This window comes from Acartia tonsa, chromosome 2 (genome assembly GCF_053477335.1).
Source record: "Acartia tonsa isolate MP-2025a chromosome 2, ASM5347733v1, whole genome shotgun sequence".
NCBI lineage: Eukaryota > Metazoa > Arthropoda > Copepoda > Calanoida > Acartiidae > Acartia > Acartia tonsa.
This window is the reverse complement of record NC_137261.1, coordinates 53,180,306-53,199,399: the sequence shown is the minus strand read 5'-3', so window position 1 is coordinate 53,199,399 and position 19,094 is coordinate 53,180,306. Positions and strand designations below refer to the sequence as shown.

General features: G+C 33.1%; 1 long non-coding RNA gene across 1 annotated transcript in view; it reads left to right on the top strand.

Annotated features, from left to right (window-relative positions):
* Positions 1-12,102, top strand: part of LOC145312864 (uncharacterized) — a 33,395-nt gene extending 21,293 nt beyond the window's left edge. Inside the window, exon 3 of the long non-coding RNA XR_013877148.1 lies at positions 12,040-12,102. This is a non-coding gene — a long non-coding RNA (uncharacterized LOC145312864). The remainder of the gene's footprint in view (positions 1-12,039) is intronic.
* The last annotated feature ends 6,992 nt before the right edge of the window (positions 12,103-19,094 follow it).

The window sequence follows — 19,094 nt, the reverse complement described above, 5'->3', positions numbered from 1 at the left end:
ATTCTAGGGGAAAAAGAGCTTAAAAACATCTTTAGAGATCAAATTCAACATGGCTTTTGGCACGCTTTTAAATTCATTGCTAGGAGATATTTCTTAAACGATCAACTGAACCATATTGGTATAGGATTACTAGACTTAAAAAATAGTTTGGATAGAATCAAAAATGGCACTATAACATGTAAATTAGCTAACGTAGAGGATCTGATTATAGAATTGTATGACATGATCATTGCTAGTAACCCTACAACCACTGAAAGTCCTACTAGAAAAAAGCGAAGTGAACCTAAAAAACCACGTCTTGACCCCGCAATTTCTAACAAACCCCCAGCAATAGAAAATCCAGCATTTCCAGCTTTCACTAAGAGACAAATATTGGCAATAGTCTTTGATAACGGTTTTGACAATCCACCTACTCAATATAATGATAGACCCAGATCTGAACAACTAAAAATAAGTATATCAGTAAATTATGGAATCGAAAATTTAAGAAGAGAACAATTATTTAGAATAGGAAAACTAGGGAATTTTGATTTAAAAAGATACAAGACCCAAGTACTAAAAAAGAAAGTAAGAAAAGGCATAGCTAAATTGCTAGGAATGGAAGGTATGCCAGACAAAGTGTTTCGCAAATATGTCAGCGATTCATCTTCTGGTTTAATCAACTTTATGGATTCAAATAATCTTCCATTATTTAGTGCTAATTCAGCTGGCCCTTCTACTTCAAACAATATAAATACAAATAGTGATAGTCAAGACAACGGGGGTCAAAATATGGATGTAGGAGAACTCAATTATAACTATAATGATTATGACGGTGACCCAAATTATAATCCTGACACAGACTCTGACGCTCACATGGATTCTAGCTCTGACTCTGAAAGCGATAGCGATGAAATTGACGAAAGTGAACTAGATGAACTAGGGGATGAACAACCCCCTTCATCATCCTCAACAGTGGAACCAACATCTGAATCTTTACCTCCATCACCTCCTCCAACACTACCTTCAACACAATCTGAATCTACCCCATCAACGGAAACCCCTCCAACTACTGAGGCTAGCTCTAACCCTACGGAAAAATCGAGCACAGCAACAGTAGCAAGTACAGATCCTACAACAAAAACAGAAACCCCTCCAACTACTGAAACTAGCTCTAACCCTACGGAAGAATCGAGCTCAGCAACAGTAGCGAGTACTAATCCTACAACAAAAACAGAAACTCCTATGATTTCTCCCAAACCTGAAGAACCACAGGAAGGTCATAACCATGCAGCCTCCAATGGAGAACCTCCTTTACCTGGACATTCTCCACCTGTGAAAGAAGAATCTTATCTACCTGAAAATTCTCCACCTGTGAAAGAAGAATCTTATCTACCTGAAAATTCTCCACCTGTGAAAGAAGAATCTCATTTACCTGAAAACTCTTCACCTGTAAAAGAAGAACCTCCTTTACCTGAACACACTCCACCCATAAAACCTGAAGAAATCCTAGTTAAACCCGACGTAGAATCTTATCTATCCAGAGACATGGAAAATTCTTCCCCAGATGCCGAACCTGCGAAACCCGAGAACATGATAATTAAACCCGACTTAAATTCATATCCACCGATAGACATGGGGAATTCCATCTCAAATGTCAATTCTTTAAAACCTGAAAACAATCTTAACACGGAAATGGAGATTGACAATGATGACCCTAATCCAATAAAACCTGAAAACAATCCCGAATCACAAATGGAAGTCAGTGAGGAAAGTAATGCTTCAGTAAAACCTTTACCTAAAGAGGAAGATAACAGAAGGAGATTAAGATGTATACCACTAAGTAGGTTGACAGATGAAATAATGGAGGTGGATCTAACAGAGTGTGATGATCCCGACCACGTAAATATACTACAAACTATTTTTGAACTAAGACAACATCTAGGACAACTTGTTAATCAAGCAGCTAGTAAAGATAGCGAAATAGCAAAGTTAAAAGATCATATAGAAGATTTAGAAAAGATCATTGAATTAGAGACACAGGAAAAAACTAAGCTAGAAAATCTACAACGAGATTGTTCAGCAAATTTAGCACATTTATCTTCAACATATCACGAATTAGGCCAAAGGTATAGTGACCTAGAAACGGAAAATCACGCCTTATTTGGAAGTAAATTAACACTAGAAAGTAGAGTAACGGCTGAAAAAACAAGAGCTGACACAGCGGAAGGAAGATGGGCAGAATTAAATGAATTATACGAACAAATAACGGCTGAAAAATTAAGTACTGATTTAAGTCTCAATGAACTTAAAAGTACTGTAACATCACTAACAATAGACAACAAACAGGTTAACAACGATAAAGAACTACTAACAATAAGGTTAGAGAATTGCGAAAAAAGGACAAATACTCTAGAAAAGAATCTCCAAGAATTAAATCAAAATATACTTGCTTTGCAAAAAGAAATAAATAGACTAGAATTAGAAAGAAATAAAGCCATTAACGAAAAAACTACAGTTCAAAATCAATTAGATACCATAATATTCCAAAAAGATAGGTTTAAAGATGATAAGGTAAACTGGCTAAATAAAGAAATAAAAGAAATAGAAATAAAAAGGGGTTTATTAGAAAATAAATTGGAAGACTGCCAAAAAACTATCAAAGATCTAACACTAGAAAAAGAAAATGCTCAAAAAGACTATGGGAGAAACATCTTACAAATAAGAGAGAAATTGTCACAAGAAATTTCAGAACTAAAAGAACAACTTCAATCTGCTACTTCATACATCAATGAACGGATTGAAATGGAAAAAACTCTGCAAAATGACAAAGCAGTGGCAAAAAATAAAGAACTAAAACTTGTTGCTGAAAAAATCGCATTACAAAATAGTATAATCTCCATTAACTCAATGTTAAAATCAAAAACATTAAAAAACCGCTATCTTAGAGGCCTATTCAAGAGAACTATGGGGAAAAATAGGGATTTAAAGAAGCAAAATCGTATTCTAAAACGACAAATACTTGAAGGCAATAATTTACCACTCAGCGGACCAAAAGTGGAGAATGAAACTCCCTCATCTTCTGAAAATCCTGCACCACCGGCAGGATCAAGCTCCGAAACACCTCCAGCTAACAATGGAGGACAATCAGAAGCGAACGCCGTACCTCCTGGTAATAGTGAAGCACCTCCAACAAACAGTGAAACACCTCCAGTCAATGCTGGATCATCCCAAGAAAATAACAATGGAGAACAAAATAATAACAATGGAGGACAAAACAATAACAATGGAGGACAAAATAATAATAATGGAGATCAAAATAATAACGATAGGTCAGAACAATCTGAAAATGGAGACAATGACGAGGGTGATGACGAATCTGATTATCCAGACTTCAGAACATCCGAAGAAGTTCTGTCTCAAATTAATCTAGCTTATGGTGAAATTAAAAAGGTCAAAAGCTTAGTACAAACTCCTGAAACTAGACAAAGATTAATAAGATTGGAAACAAAATATGACACTTTAACTGAAATTTTAGCAAGATTAACACAAAATAGCGAAAAAATTCAGAATACACTAGAATCTATACCAAATAGTGGATTTACACCACTCTATTCCAAAATCAATTTTAGAAAAACCTTAAAGCTACAGGAATTTGACTTAGGCCTCAGAATACAAAAAATCTATGACATCTTAAAAGGGACCAAAACACTTTTGAGACAAAGAATATACCGCCGTATCATAGAAGAAATAGACCTAATATCAAATTATCTAATTAATATTATCCCATTGGGGGATCAACCTAAAGTGATTGATCCCACCTTACTACGAGAATGCGTGGATTTAGTAGCTGCTGATAAACCTATAGTAAGCATGCTGTACCATGATGATTACTTATGGGCCTTTAATACTGATAAACATTATGGATACAAATACAAAGCGATGTGGTTTGGTGGTGTGCCACAATGGGCTTTGCGAGAAAGGTCGATTTTTTCGTCTACCTTTCCCCCAGAGCTCCTTTGTGACAAAACACAAATCCATCATCACTCTGTATATTGCCTAGGGAGACATATAAGAGTAGAGGACAACAAATGCATAAAGGATGTAGTAAAAAGTTGTGACTATACCTTTACATTCTCAGCAGACGCACACACAGAATTAATAGAGGACCTAACTTATGCCTGCAACACTACCTGTGAAATTTACCAACACGAAGGAAATCCTATCGCTAGCTTTATTATGACGCCGGACATTATTAACAAACATTTTGGAAAAACCGGATCTTTCAATGATATTTTAGGAGTAATTTACGATTTTATAATGCAACACTGGTGTGCAATTTTCGTTTGGATTTCCTTTGGAGGTTTTAAAGGGCGAATATAGGTTTGATATGATATGAGCTTATATGAAAGGTGCCATTTCATACTTTTAGAATATCTATGCCAAATTTAAAAATTCAAAAAAATCCTTAAGTAGATTTTGCAATTTTCTGTTTCAATTGAACATATGATAAATGAGATTGACAACAAACGGTTTATTTTAGCCCTTTACAAGACTTTTTTTTTGACTATTTTGCTTAAGTTTGATTGACTATTACAATGGCACGCACCTTAAAAGATAATTTAAATGTTTATTATTTTAGATTATATACTCTTTAATTCAATTTTTTAAAAGCGTAGAAATAATTTGCGTAAAAGTTTTGACTAGGGTAAATAATACGTCTTAAAGTTTATTTTCTGTACAAAGATCATTGGTTAATTCTGGAAAATATAAAAACCCTGATGTACGCAATTTTAACACACACACACACGAACCTTAAAAAAACAGGGATTTGAAATCATTCTTCCTCCAAGAAAATTTTATCAATTATTTTTTTTTTACTTTTTACATTATTTGATGTTTTTTTAAACTTTTAAATATTTTACTTTATATAATTTGTATTAAGGTAGAAGATGGGTATATTTACCCCTGATTAATTAGTTTCCACGTTATTACGACTATCCTTTACGAAAGCTTTTTAATTCAACCTTGCTACGAAGCCTTGTGTGATGCTAGGGTAATTGGGTTCTTAGGGAACCACACTTATTACATAATATTATCTTGAGTTAGAAAGGTTTTAAGCTATAAACAGACTTATACAATTAGATATGTCAATATCCTTAAGTTATTTATAATCTATATAATGGCACCTTTGAAATAAGCTCATATTATATCAAACCTATATTCGCCCTTTAACGTGCTCATAGTCATTGTTACATGCTTTAGTAATTATTTCATTAGTAACGAAGGAGAATTCAGATGGTTCCCTTGCACAAAAAATGACGCAAAAAATTTGGCAAAATGTTGTTGTTGCAAAGAACAAGAAATTAGGCATACTGAATATGAGCTCGTTAACCTCCAAGGGCCAGCCGTTTGAAAGGTCGGCCACCAGTGTGCACAAAAAAATTTCCTAACAAAAATAAATAAAATCCTCTAAAATCTAAATTAATATCATTAAAAAGATCCAGATTTATTTAAGAAAAAACATACATCCAATTACCTTACTACTAATTTTATTTTTAGGTACCTATATATATATATTTTTAGACCGACAAACTAGGAAAATTGTACAACAACCACACAGTACCAGAAATTACCAGGGTAACCGAAAAAACCATTAAAATTCCAAAAAAGACCAAAAGACAATAACTAGACATTTAAAACGAAAATGACTGCTTTACAAAAAACTACGACACACAAATTTTAACATTATTATGTCACAAAATCTAATTTTGCTTAATTATAAAAACATATAAAAAACCTCCATATTGTTCTAAAAAATATAAAAGAATAATTCAAAATCAAATTTAAATCAGTTACAATTAAGACTTGAGGCTGGACACATCTATCTGGAATCATACTTAACTTTTATCGATTATAACTCAAATAGAAATAGTTTTGTAGAAGAACAATTTTTAAGGTAAACCACTGTCTTTCCACTACAAAATAATTTTAATAGGTCATACATGATAAATTACCACCTGGTACCTCTAAAACCAATGATTATTTCTCCATTTTTAACTAAATTTTTAAAACAATTTTGATACATCCCAATCACTAATTAATAATTTTCCTATTCTTAATCAAAAAAGGCTAAATTAATCCGGGATAAAGGAAAGGAAACAGAATCTTTAATGATTTTTAAATATTTTTAGAATAAACAATCAGAGTGTGCATTTCCTAAAGACGAGAAGTTATTAGCCGCGGCTGTAAAGTCCCGCAAATACAGCGTCACCGCTCAGGGTGGTTCTACCACCTGTATTTGTCAGGGCATTCCCGCCTATCCCAGCCACGCTCAGGTGGACAATTGAGAGGATTGACAATGGCTGATAATTTTTCAGGAAGGACAGCTCCAATTGAAGGGGAAAATAATCATATTGGGCAATATGAAACCTGTCCCGAGGGACAATACCAATCTGTCCTAACCGAAGCCTTAAGGAAGCTGATGTTATCAGCTGAACATATAGATTTCCCATCCGGAGAACTAATGCAATTGGTTGAGAGGAATTTGACCGTTTATACCCCAAAATACAGACGTCCAATTACCCCATCTGAAATGATAACTTTGTGTCCTAATCAATGGATGGGAGGGGAAGTAATATTTGCCTTTCTAGTGGAAGAACTTGGTCATCTTGAAAATGTCTCTATTCTACATACCTACTTTGGCGAATTTCTAAAAAGCAACAGCCGAGAGGAACTAAACCAAATATATGACGGACAACTAAATACCATGTTAAATCGAGAAATAGTCCTAATTCCCCTTCACCTAAGGGGAAACCACTGGGCTTTCGTCGTAGTTTATAAATCAAGCAATTTAATAGAATACTATGATTCGCTTCTTCAATGGGACCTAGCAGATCACAGAAAAAGTATTGTTGAAAGTCTGCAAAAACTACACCACATTTTTGTAGAAGAAAAAATTCTAAACACGCCTGTAACCGTTAGTATCGTCAATGATGCGCCACAACAAACAAACCTAACTGACTGTGGCCTTTACGTCTGTAAAACGGCGGTTGCCTTGATCAGGGGAGAACCACTCAACTTTGGCGGTCAAGACCTAAACTACTATCGAAAAACCATAGTCAAAAGCGTTCTTGGCATTGACTGCAACGATGCCCCGGCAAATTCTGCGAATACGCTACAACCATCAGCACCAAGCCTGGAAGAAACCATAGAAACGGAATTAAACCTCACTTTTCAGGATCTCCCTGCCTATAGCGAAATGTTAGACGACATCTTTGCTGAAATAGACAAGGACATAGCTAATGCCCCTCAACCAACCCAACAGGTCAACCAACCAAGCATGGCGTGTACAATGGACCAACCAACCCCTATGGACAGTGTTAGCCAACTACCTGTAACAGCCGCGGAGGTTGAAGATCCTTTCCTACTATGGAACGAAAAATACCATGAACAATTAGAATATCTTAGAACAACCGATATCCCCTATCTAGACTTTAACCAAGACAAGATTTTGTGTACACATAACTTTTTAGGAAGCTACAAAGATTGCAGAAAAATGTCAGAAGTTGTTCTAATACTAAAACGACAATATAATGTAGTTGGGGACCATAAATGGACCTTCTTGGAAAATGAAGCCAGACGGGACGGGCGTTTCTTCATAAATTGGTTTCTAAAAACCCCCGTGTACGACATAGATGTTGAACCCATGTCTTTTCTACCAGGAAACAGAAAAACTGTAAGCAAACTGATAAGAATTACAAAACGCCTCAACAGGCACCAACTGGACTGGGCTCAACAACAAATGATAGACAAAAAACTCAATATGTTCCACAATAATCCTGATTACCACAAGACAAAAATATATGAGACCAGGAAGATTCCAACAAAAAGGACCATCAAACGACTACAAAATCAAATGTAATGAAAATCAACCACTGGAAACAAAAAACGCAAAAAAGGATTTTATTTTTACCCAAAAAACCCTAAACAAAATTTATTTTTAATCAAAACCCAAAACAAAATTTATTCATAACCAAAAACCTAAAGCAAAACTTACTTGTAATCGAAATCCAAAGCAAAATTTTCTACTTTTAAAAAAGGGAAAATCTATGAAATTTTAAAGTAAAATAACACGAAAAAGCTAATGCTGGCTAAAAACCACAAAAAACCTAAAGCTAAAAAACTACTCTATAATTAAGTTGACTAAAATAATAAAATACGATAGTATATATAATATATTCAGGGAAATATCTGATCAATGATACCCTTTTTGTCACTGCTAGCTGCTCTTATGTTGATAATATAAGTGGAACAGGGTGACATTGATCAGACGGTTCCTTTGACCAATAATTTAAAATATGGTAAACTGATTGAAAAATACACAAATAAAAAGAGGCTAAATTGTTTGAGTATTTTACTTTCAGCAAATAAAGTAGTAAAGCTAAAATATATTAAGAAATCGGTCAAAATCGAATAAAACGAACTATTATGTACTTACGGAATTTAACAGCAAGCAGGACAATTAACAGAGAGATCAGAGTCAGGGTGGCAATGAGAACGTCGCCGGACACGGGGTCCGCAGGGCTTATCATGTCCAGCCCGGCCTGCTCCAACTTATACAGCACGTCCTGAAAAAAGGAAAATCATTTATTTATCAAAAAAGAATAATTAAAACAGAATAAAATAAATAAAATATAAAATTCAAACACAAAACAATTGTTATGCGATAAGCATGATGCAGGGATGTTTGAAATTTTATATGACTATGAAAATGAAAAAAGTTTTTTTTAAAAAAATACGTATAAAATTTAGTCCGAAAAAGATATTTATCTACCGCAATAGGGGGACTAAATATTATACAATTCTAAATTATGAAATGGAGAGTTTTTAAAGAAAACTGATAATAAATGATTTACATTGAAACTAAGTAATAATGACCGAAAATATTGTAATTAATGTAATAACATCTTATGTTTATTAAAATCAGCAAATAAAAGAAGAAAACTAAACCAAAAACAGAAGCTGATTCTAATAAATATAAAATTAATAATATTAAGGGAATACATTATTGTGATTGAAATATTTATTTGATAAAACATTATCTATTATAGTAAAAAAGTCTCCGTAGAAAAAACAGGAACAAGGATCAGTGCCGGAACAATAAAAAAGAATATTTACCTGCAGATACAACCGGTCCTCCTCCTTATCCCTGCCTGGCTGCCCTAGCATTTCTACCAGCTTACCGCCGGTATAAATGTTTAAGGCATTAAATTGTTGCATGGTGAGATTATACTCGGCCAAGACCGAGTATAATCTCCCCATGGCAACTTCATTTAACATAATGCCTGACAGGAAATAAGATCGCACAAAATAGTCGAAAAATCTGAGTGCCTGACAGGAAATAAGATCGCGCAAAATAATCGAAAAATCTGAAAAATAGGAATCACTTTTAATAATATCAACATGAAGAATTGATTCCTCACTCGACAAGACAAAAAACTTATCACCGAAGGCTAATTCGAAGGGAAAATATATTGAAATTACCACCTAGCCTTAATTTATGCATTTACACATGCTTTTTTCATACTTTTAACCTATAAAAGGTGAGTTTTCACTGTATTTTTCCCTTTTTAGAAAAATAAGAAATTTCAGCGTGAAGCCACCGTAAAGTAGACTAAAAGCGGCATGGTTATTCAATATGGCGTACTCTGGAGTGTACGCGGCATTCGCGAAATATGTGAGATAAGACGACATTTAGCCATCGGTATAAGTATTTTTGGTCTCTTTATGTTTATGAAATAAAAACTTTAATAATATAGTAAATATAGTATTTAGAAATTTTTTTTGTACAAAAAACACAAAAAAAATCATTAAAATAATAAACGAAAGATATCCTATGATTTAAAACACCTCAAAAAACAAGGCTGTATGAAACACGGGTCATTTTTAGCCTCCTGAAACGTGTTATAAACGAGCTTTCCTTTTTGAGGGGGGTACATGGATCGTCTTTTTCCCTTAAACCGATTCTATGAATAACTTGTAGAGTAGCTTTACTGGGGAAAAATCCAACCCATACTTTAAATTATGTATTTATTCTAATGAAAATAAAAAACTATAAAAATATTATCAAAATTAGACAAATTTAAAACAATTTAATATAATTTTTAAGTAAAAAAGCATGTATAAAGACCTATTTATTAAAATGGGGAAATAAGATTTATAAAACGAAGACCCTAAAACGTAATGTTAGAGACAATAACCCTTTTAATAGAATGGTCATAGTACAGCTAAAAAATTATTAGCAAATATTGTCAGTACATATTAACATTAGTAAAACAACACAAGAATCATAAAATTAGAGGTTTCGTGATAAAAAAACTAAATTAAAAGAATGATAATCTGTAAAAATTAAAGAGGACATTGAAAAAACATTACTAGAAAAACTAATTTGAAACCAATAGTTTAATGTATTCTTGATGTAAAATAAAATAAAATGTGATCTTGCTAATTTATGAAATGAATATTGTTGAGATATACACACACTATTAAATGCAAAATCTTAAAAATCAGGTCGCCAATTCCTAATAAAACATAAAAATCAACATAAAAATCAAAGTCATCCTTTTTGCCTCTCTTTTTCCTTAGGCTTCAGGCCTATAAAAGTAAACCTGGAAGAGAGAAACAGGCAGTCGTTATACGGAATTACTATATCACACTGACTCTTTTCAAAAAATTCTAAAATTTAAGGGAAGACTCCCTTCTCTTGCTTTGGAATTTTCTGGAGGGTCCTGGCGGCTCAAACTTAGGATTTTTCATTTAAAACACACCTAAAAAATAAAAAGTTTTGTTAGATAAAATTCATAATACTTTGTTAAATAAATTGTAGAATATCATTTTGATGTTGGTCAATTGAGATAAATTTAAGGGTAAGGCCTTCTTAGGGCCTAAAAGCTTAGGCATCCGGACGGATAGTTATCTCCAAGTTTTGTTCTGAAGAGAACTCCTATAGCGCGGTACGCGGTACCTCCATAAGTCGCAAGTCACTACGGGGCTAAATAGGAATAACACAGGGAAGATACGGTGGTGGCTCGGCTACCAACGGTTGATTATAGCTTGCTATCTGACGGCCGATACTAACAACCGGATCCTCCCCAAGCTTCTGAAGTCCAGGAAAGTTGGAGATCGTTATCTATTCGGACAATTTAACATTTTCGGATTAGAACTCTGAATAAGTTCACGTCTTAAAGGTAGTTTTACTTTGCTAATACCCTGGAAGATCGGTTCGGAGCTGGCCTAGTGATTTTCTTACCTGACAAAGGTACCTAACAAAGAACTTCACGCCTCACGGGGATACAGGCAGTAGAACGGAATATTGTAGTCATGTTCGCATGACTCTAGTAATCACAGTAGATACTTTCAGTCCAAAAGTGTTGGCAAAGTTAGTTACCTAGGAATAAAAAATTCTTAGACTAAATAACAGTATAAAGTTATCAGTAATGTCTTAGTACCATTTTCGGAATAGGGCTTATAAACAAAAGACTATCTCTTAAGTGTATTTGGGTTTAGGATCGGTGTAAAATAATACCACCATTCTAAGGTTAGATACACTTGTCAAACAGGGATTAATGCGTCGCTGATCTGGAAAGGAGACATTGGTGAGAGATTGTAGTCCTGTGAAGTAGTGATAAAGGATTACATTTGTCCCTGGAACCCGGAGGTGACCCAACCCGATCGGTTTAGCCGTTAGCAAGATCCTTCGGTACAAACATGCAAACACACAGTATAAGAATTGACAGCAGCCTCGCCCGTCTGAAGGAATTGATAAGTAATCATGATATATTAAAATGATGCTGTACGTATTGGTGCAAAAAATGGGGACAGTTTTTAAATTAATTTGACGGGGCTGTTTATTTACGTCACAAGTGAGGGGAAAGAAAAGGGAAGGAGGAAAGAAACCCCCTAGAAAAGAGATGGGGGTATGACGTCACACGCCAAAACAATTTGAAATTTGTCCCCATTTTTTGCACCAATACGTACAGCATCTTTTAAAATGCGTAGGTTCTGATGAAGAAAGTAATAAGAATCACATTCTCTATGGAAAATATTTAGCGGATGAGGAAGGTAGGAATTTATATTTTATCTTCAATTGAACTTTCCGTGTATACATTTTTCATTCGCCCCATAGACAAAAACCCTTTGATTTTACGACCTTTATTTTGTAAGTCCTAACTGTGTATGGTAGTGAATGGCGCCATTTTTGGTCCAAGGCATTTTCCCCTGTTTTATGTTGCGCACCTGAAATAGCAGCAGTAGGAACCATTTTAACGTCTTTAGTTATGACAAGTTGTAAAGCCGAGTTTCGAACATATCACCTTCCCGATACAACGACGAGCGGGTGTGTTCGCGGTTTTTTTTACAAACATAGTAAAGAAAAGCATTTAATAGTTGCTTCGACTACTGAAAATTGATTTGGTCATTAAAATATCAATAAATCTTTTATTGGCAAAAATGTAGCCTTGTAATTAATGTCAAATATCTAGATGTTCGTATAAATTTTTGGCCTTGATTAAATAGAAAATCTATAAAATCAGCTCTCTAATTATCTTATTTGCTATTCGATCTATGAAGGGAAAATATTTTCAAGTATAGCTTCAAAACCGATAAATATCCGCTGGATTAGGACCTTTTCTAAGCTATACTAAAAAATCTTGTAAAGAAAATTTTCCACGAAAATTGAAATAAAATCATAAAATCAATACCAGTTTTGTTAGCACGGGCCTTATGCTATATCATTATTCAAATCATAAAAATGAAAGTATATCCTTTTGCTGTATCATATATTTATGCAATTTTGCAACAAATTTATGTACAATTTCCTTTAGACATAGATATTAATGTTCTGCTTATTAAGTTTTAACACTCTCCGTTTGTTCGTTTGTCCTTCCTATCAATTTTAGAGCTTTGCTGTTATGGATGTTGCTATCCCAGTTTTTATTAAACTTTAAACTAATTTAGGTCAAAAAGACATACATAAATCCAAAATAATTTAATTAAAGAAAAACTACGTATATAGAACATCTAGAAAAAAAACTATTTGTCTAGCAATAATTGTATGTAGTGTGAAGTAAAAACAAGTAACACAGTAATTTTTCAGGCAGGGAGGGGACATTGGGCCTGTTTATTACACTAGTCCCTAACGTTTTTTATTCATTGGCTCAACAACTTTGGGGACTTTTATTAAATATTGATAAGTTGATTCTTTAAGTTTAGTGTCTAAAAGTTTCAACCGCTTAATAAAATCGACATTAGGATAATTTTGTGAATCATTTGAGCTGTACAAAAATTTATCGTCAGTTGTCTTATCCCTTTAGATCCCTGGTAGCATTTACTCTTTTTGCGATAAGTTTTATTATCTTTACACAAAACCATTACATTACGTTTTTGTAAGCGAATCTTCTCTTCAATAATCTGCTCACAATTCTTTGTTGCATATTCTCTTTATTATCTATAATACAAAGTAGAACGATGTCTGTATGACTGGCTTGAGATTAAGATCTAAGTAATCACTGAACTGATTGAGCTCTATTCTTCAGGGAATATACCTACAGGTCCTGTGATGGTTTTAAGCTATATTCTGATGGGAGGGGGACACCCCCAACCCCCCAAAAAATAGAAAAGTAACCCCCCACTAAAAAAATTAAACTTTTTTTTTTAAATCTAAAATACGAAAAATTGGGTTGATCAAACCTCTTTGGACAAAGCCCCTAGAGGATAGGGGCGAAGCCGCTAGTCCTATTATATAAAGTAGTTAGCTTTTTTGTCTGCAATGGAGGATCTCGCTAACCGCTAAACCGATAGGGTTCTCCATTTTAGATAACCTTCTCATAGGTCCCAGAATGGCTTTAGGCAATCTTTTTTTTCGATTTAAGTTTTGGGATGGTTTTGCGACAGATTTCTGCTCTTTTCTACCCTTTCAAACACAAAGCCTCAAGAGGCTAGGGGTGCAGCAGCTAATTATCTAAATTGAAGCTAATCTGAGTATGGATTCAAATTCATTTTCAACTTCTTTAACTTAGTCTATCAAATCAATTGGTAAAATAGTTCAACAGAGCTGACTGTTTAATCATTTCATATTCCATGTAAATTATTAATGTATTTTCTTAATATCAATTTAATCTTTAAAAGTAAAAAAAAACAAATTGTCCTTGTTTTCTTACAAAAAAAGATAAGAAGTAATTGTTTCTTTTTAATTGGGACAGATTAATAAAAATAAAGGTTGTATGGTGTTTTTTTTTATTATTAGTTCCTAATGTGACATAAACATGTGAAGTTGTGAAGTTTGGCCCTAAACAGGCGCCAGTTAGGTCTTCTAGGCAAAGGTCTTTAGGACGTTTGGCCGAGCAATCATAAAGAACGTGTCCTAACTTTTGTCATTTTTTTAACCCATTCGTGGCGAGCTCCCAAAGTTCAAAGTTTTTTTTTCAACAAGGTTCAACAAAATAGATTTTTTCAATGATTACTGAACAGAATTCAAAAAGTAAGGTGTCGTCAAATTAAAGATCTAACTATGTTTGTTCATAATGGCAATTTTCTTCTTTTTTTGTTGCGTTTTAGTACATTAAAACCAACTTATTTTTTTAAAAAACTTAAATTACTTCAAAAATAAGAGGTCTACATAAAAACCGATTGCATATCTAAATTCTATGGATCATTTAACATCTACTACTTTCTAAAAACACCGACTAGCTATTTTAAAAAATAACAAAAGTTAGGACAGCTTCTTTAGCAACATTTGATTGAAAGATGCACCAAAATAAGAACTATTAGTACATCTCATCTTTGATAGGTTTTCTATATATTAAGTAATATTTTATAATGAAATCTTCTAAGATATTTTGTAATGTCATCAAAAGATAAAATTTATATTGTGATTATCTACCTGTGTAACATTATTCGGGTATAGTCCCTTTCGTGGCAACGCCTCTTAAGGGGCGTTTCGTCGTTTTTTAACAGTAGGTTTGCCCCTATTTCTAACCCTTGCGGGGCTAATTACCTAACATAACCTATCAAAAGCTTCTGTGAAAATACGACGAAACGCCCCTTAGGAGGCGTTGCAACGTAAGGGACTACACCCCATTATTCTTATTATATAATCTAGATAAGTTTATTTTTAATGATTATTAAATAATGTTTTATTCAACAATTTTAATTTGCCTAGCATAGAAAGTAATGACAGATATTTTCCATTAACAACAAGGTTACAAAAAAGGAATATGCAAATAGACAGGGATGAAGGGATGGGTAATATTTTTTCAGGGATGCTCACTGGATATTTTACCAATTTTCATATGGCAAGTGTCCTACTTTTATTCCCTGTAATGAATTAAAGCAACCTTCGACCTCAATAAACACTCAACTTCAGATTATCAAATACAATTAAAAGAGAAGTACAGATGTATAATACAGACAACTACCTGGCCAAAGTGGTGGAGATCCTTTTCGTCTGCTAGCAAATTGCTTTCCTTCTTATTATTGTAGGGACTCGGCTGTGTTCATATTTTCAATACTATTAGCTGATTTCAAAGACCTAATACAAAATCGGGTCCCCATATGAGTTACATATAGCTCATGCCCGAGACAGCGTATAGTGGCACCAAAAAACTGACGTCATGCAATAAAGTTGACCAATGAAAAGCCAGTATACACAATAAGTGACCAATAGTAAAATTTATCCTGGCCTCTCATTGGTTATTTTATCGTATGACGTCATTTTTTTGTGCCACTGAACGCTGTCTCCTTATGTAATAGTAATAATTATTTTTTTTTGCCATTTTGAATAACCTTTTTATCCTTCAAAAAAAGAAGAAAAGGGAATATTAAAGTCAATATTGAATAATTATTGGAAGATTTTTTACAAATTAAGAAAGTTAATTACAGCTCTTTCATAATTGGATTTTTTTAACATAAAGAATTTTCAAAATTTTCTGATTATTTTATAACCCAGCTTATTTATCTTACAACGTGAAATATTTGTTATCTAACAAAATAATCATATAACTATCCGATTAGCGTTATCAGAAGACGTTCTTTTCCGATCTGACATGTTTTCTTATCGGACAATCCAATATATATAAAAAGAAACAACTCGAATAGATTCCACTAATATCATTATTTGAAAAATAGTCATAAAAATCAAACCGTTAACGGAAAAAAAACTTATGATGTAAAATCTTTTCTCGTATTCATTCGAATCTGGTGGAACCGGTTCTTATCCATACGAAAAAAACTATGTCTAGCATCGTATTATATCCAGCTTTCTTCGAATATAAAAATGTACAATCATAAGATTAAAACCAGTTTTTCTAGCCCGTGCCTTCGGCACCTCGGGGCTAAAAAACTGTATATCTGCGGAAAGCGGTTTATAGTACGATGAAAGAAATAACTATTATCTGACTGTTAAAAATTGCGTATAATTAATAACATAGGAATCCTATTTACTTCCCACATGATACTAGTTAATTATGAAACAAGTAAAGAACTATTTTTATTTTTTGGCGGTTTCCTACAAAGTGTCTAGTTGAACATCAAACCCCTCACCTTATTTTAAAATAATTTGAGAATAAGGGAAGGGGGTAGTTTTTCCTTTGTTTGATCATTTCTTTTAGTTGGGTTATATTGGTTACCAGGTAACACCGCAGGATTAGGGAAACACTGCTGTAAAACCCTACAGGGTTAGGCATAGGAAAAACTACCCACTCATCTTATTTTTAATTAAGTTTAAAAGTCAGGGGGGGGGGGTCAAATACTTGAAAGCACCTATGATACTAATTTATAGTGCCTATAAAAAAAATAACGCCATACTGGCCTACCATAGGTCAATAAAAATGTATACTACCCTGCCATCGTTAATAGTGAGAATCACGAACGAAGATAAGTGTTCCTAATGGTATTTTCTTATGTCAGGCTTATGTAAGCTTTTAGTTAAGTATCCCTATGAAGTTTCTAAGTTATTGTTAAGTATTCCTAAATGTAGTAATGTTAAGTAAGACTTAGGGAAGCTTTAAGGTACCTTATGAAGTTTACTAGGGGTTCCTATTTTGTTCTTAGTTACATTAAGTTAGGTCAAGAAAAATCAGGTTTGATACACGAGTACCTTTTTGGTTATGTCTTAAAACAGCCAATTGTTTTTCTAACTAAAGATTTTTAAAAAATATTTCTATCTTTTTTAAGTTTTTGAGCACGGTTCCTTGTAAATTCTGCCACATACATCCTATCTGTGTTATACATAATAGCAATTAACCATCTAAGGCCTCTTTAAAGATATTTTTTTATTTTCATAATTATAAAGAATGGTTACTTCAAAATATTTTTTATAGGGTGATTTTTTTAGTTGAAAATATGGTAAATTAACCTCCCCAATATATATAAAAAACACAAATCATATTCAAATATTGGAAATGGGCAGGTGTGCTAAACATTTGCAAATTATTTTTTTTCGTTAAAATGAATGAACAACAAAATAGATGTAATTATTTGATTCTACATTTAAAGAGCTATAATTCAAATTTTATTACAATGAGTACACTTTTAGTTATTTATAATGTTTCTTTTTTTCTATTTATGTAGACGAAAAAAACTTTACTCTAATTAAGACTTATCTTTCATATTTTTTAATTTTATTTTTTAATTATTTAATTAGGGTTACATAAAATTACTTAGGTATACTTAACATATAAAAGGTATCTTATCTAGTTAAGTCAGGTAGAAAGCAAGTACAAATTCTCATTCAATCCAGGGAGGTAGGGATCATTGGGCTTTCTAAAATATTACATTAGTCCCCAAATTTGTATTATAACGTTTTCTTATACAATAGCTTAATAACTTTTGGGACTTTTTTTCGAAATTTAATTGGTATGTTCATTAATCTTAATATCCAGCCGTTTCAACCACTAATTGTACAGTACAAGAACGTCCAAGCCTTTTTTATATGGGGGGGAGGTAGATCAAAATTCAAAAATTTTGCCTAGGCATCCCAAAATTCAATTTGGGCGGGGTATCAATTTATCTACTATTGTCTTATCCCTTTAGATCCCTGATTTCATCTACATTTAACTGATTGATATAATATTCATTTGTGTTCCTTCACATGCGCTAAAATCCGTATACTAAAGTAGCAGGATGTTTGTTTGTCTGTGTGTCTGTCTGTGTGTCTGTACCAAAGGATCTCGCTAAACGCTGAACCGATCGGGTAATCCTTAATATGTAGATTCTAATGGTTTCTGGGAAGGTTTATGACTATTTTGGGAGAGGGTACAACCAACCTCCCAAGAGAAATGACAAAAAATCGAAATATTTAAAATATATGGGAGACTTCATTGTAACATAAAGAGAATTATCGTAAAATAAAGAAGTAATGTAGAGACTTTAACAAATAAAAACATCTAAAGTGCCACTAGAGGCCTCTAGGGGCGTAGCTGCTATTTTAGAAATAAAGTAAAAGTAAAGGTAAATACAATGGTCATAAAAAAAGAGATATAATCAAGGATGTTTAAAATATCTTGCAAGCTTCTGGAATGAATAGGTTTCTTTTCATGGAAGCTTCTTATATGCCATTAGTTATATTTAAAAAAAAAAGGAAACTTATTCTTGCTTTAAAAAACTTTTAAAGATACTAAAAACTGTTTTCATGCGTAGTTCTTAGTCCAGTCCTACACACACAGACAGACATACACCATATCTTTTGGCTACCCCTCTAAAGATATTAGATTTATATGAATTGCTTCAAAATGTTTTGTACAGGATGATTTTTAAAAGCGAGGCTTTTCTATAATTAGGGTCGGTCCGTCCAAGATAGATAGCTTTTATTTGTTAATTTAGGCATGTTAAAATTGTCCTATTGATTTCAAACTTTGCATGATGATTCCTGTAGTAGTTAGGTACGATTTAGAAAGCATAGCAACTCTATAATCATCACCAGAATGTCCGTACGTCCATTTTAAACATGTTGATTTTTCTACTTTTTTAACAACAATTTTTTATGTGATCTAATTATCCCTTTGATCTGCTTTTTGGTATATTGATTCCTGGGACAACAAAGAACAATATTATAAGCA